Genomic DNA, 2,738 nt, shown 5'->3' with positions numbered 1-2,738 from the left:
GTTGATTGACTCAGGTGCATCCTTTCACTTTACTCCCCATAGAGAGTGGTTCTGCGAGTATGAGAAATATTATGGTGATGATGTCTTCTTGGGGGATGACAAGAAGGCTAAAATTGCCGGTTGTGGAAAAGTTAAGTTGAATTTGCAAGGTTGAAAGATTAGAACACTTCTGGGTGTTCTGCATATTCTTGCATTGGCCAGAAATCTAATTTATGTAATCAAGCTGGATGATGCAGGTGTAAAAATAGTGTTCGAGAAGGATACCTACAAGATGGTGTGGGGAGCACTGGTATTTATGTGGGGATTTCAGATTGGAACTCTATACAAGCTACAAGGTAGCACTATTTTTTTATGGCTACAACAATTCTATGGTTCATGAAAGTTGAGCATAAAATCTAGTGGTCTCTGGAGAAAATACCATGCTATGGCATCAAAGGCCTAGACATATTGGAGAGAAGGGCCTTCAAATACTTCATGGTAAAGGTATGGTAGAAGTTATGACTAATAGCTCTCTAGAATTTGATTTCTATGAAAATTGTGTATATGGTAAGCATAATCGGGTGAATTTCCCCTCTGGTGGTAAGAATGCGAAACAAAAGTTTGTGCATAGTGATGTGTCTGGACCTGTGAAGGTTCCATCACTAGGTAAGTATGTGTAATATGTAACATTTATAGATGACTTCTCAAAAAATACATGGATGTACTTCCTTAAGAAGAAATATAAAGTCTTTGACAGGTTTAAAGAATTTAAGGCTCTGGTGGAAAACTAGATAGAGACGAAGATAAAGGCATTGAGGACAGATAATGGTGGAGTTTTGCAAGAAGGAATTTGAATAATTCTGTAAAAAGTATGGTATAGAATGGCAAAAGACTACTCCATACACACCTGAGCAAAATGGAGTTGCAAAAAGAATGAACAAGACATTATGCAAAGGGCAAGAAGCATGCTCAGTGATGTCGGGTTAGGACAAGAATTCTAGGCAGAGGCAGTGGAGACTACATGTTACCTGGTCAATAGATCACCTTCATGAACATGAGAGGATAAGACTCCACAAGAGGTATGGACTGGTAAGAAGCTCTCTCTTTCACATATGAGGGTATTTGGATGTGATGCATATGTACATGTTCCAAAGGAGAAAAGAACAAATTTGGATAGTAAATCTAAAAAGTGCATCTTTATTGGGTATAAGGATGGTTTAAAGGGTTATAAGATTTGGAACCCAGTAACAAGTAAGGTTGCGTACAGCCGAGATTTGGTTTTCAGAGAGGTGAAATATTTTATTAAACATGAAGTCAAACCAAAGGAACCTAAGAAGATAGAGTTTGAGCATAGGGAGGAAGAATCAAACTCTACAAGAGAAGAAGAATTAGAAGATGAAGAGCCACAAACTTCCGTTGTGAGAAGATCGGTTCGAGAAAGAAGGCATCCAGAAAGGTATATTCCATATTCTTTCTGTTCAAATCTTGCTTTATCTATTACTGATGATGATCCTAGAAATATGATGGAAGCAGTAGATTCAGAGGATCAAAAACTTTGGAAAGAGGCCATGGTTGATGAAATGGCATCTTTGCAGAAAAATGAGGCTTGGGATTTCGTGGAGTTGCCGGCTGGAAGGAAACCCATTGTCAGCAAATGGGTGTTCAAGAAGAAGACAAATGCAGAAGGAAAGGTGGAGAAATACAAAGCTCAGTTAGTAGCAAAAGGTTATTCCTAGGTACCAGGAATTTATTTTGGTGATATTTTTTCTCTTGTTGACAAGGTAGCTTCTATTAGATTACTCTTATCTATTGTTGCTGCTTTTGACTTTGAGGTAGAATAGATGGATGTGAAGACAACATTTCTTCACAGGGATCTGGAAGAGGAGATATACATGAAGCAACCTGAAGGCTTTGTGGTGAAGGGTAAGAAAGAACTGGTATGCAAGTTAAAAAATTCTTTGTATGGGTTAAAACAGTCACCAAGGATGTGGTATCATAAATTTAATACATCTATACAAGGGCTTGGCTTCACCAGAAGCAAAGAAGATCATTGTGCGCATTTTAAATCAATTGGTGACCGTGTTATTTATTTGGTCTTGTATGTGGATGATATGTTGTTGGTTGGAAATGACAAAGAAATTATCTACGATTTGAAGACCCAATTGTCCTCCAAATTCGACATCAAAGATATTGGTACTGCAAACTATATTTTGGGCATTGAAATTAAAAGAGATTAGGCAAAGAGGAAGCTCTGGTTAAACCAGAAGAAGTATGCCGAGATAATATTGTAGAGGTTTAATATGCAGGATAATAAACTGGTGAAGGTTCCTATTCCTGTAGGTGTAAATTTATCTGTTGAACAGTGTCCCAAGGCACAAGAGGAGGAATAGGACATGTCACGTGTTCCATATGAAAGCAAATTCGATAGCCTGATGTATGCAATGGTCTCTAATAGACCATACATTGCACATGCAATGGGAGTATTGAGCAGGTTTATGTAAAAACAAGGGAAGGATCATTGGACAACAGTGAAGCAGGTCTTCAGGTATTTGCGTGGCACTAGTGATCATGGTTTGTTCTACCAAGGGAGATGAGTATTGGACACAGTTTTGGATATTCATGGCTTTGTTGATGCAGATTGGGTTGGAGATCTAGGTTAGAGAAGATCTACAAGTGGGTATGTGTTTAACCTATTTGGAGGTGCAGTCAGTTGGATGAGTAAGAAACAATTTGTAGTGGCATTATCAACTACAGAGGCA

This window comes from Pinus tabuliformis, chromosome 1_1 (assembly GCF_031772625.1).
Source record: "Pinus tabuliformis cultivar Carrire ecotype Pingquan chromosome 1_1, CPIR1, whole genome shotgun sequence".
Lineage (NCBI taxonomy): Eukaryota > Viridiplantae > Streptophyta > Pinopsida > Pinales > Pinaceae > Pinus > Pinus tabuliformis.
Note: the sequence above shows the minus strand (reverse complement) of the source record.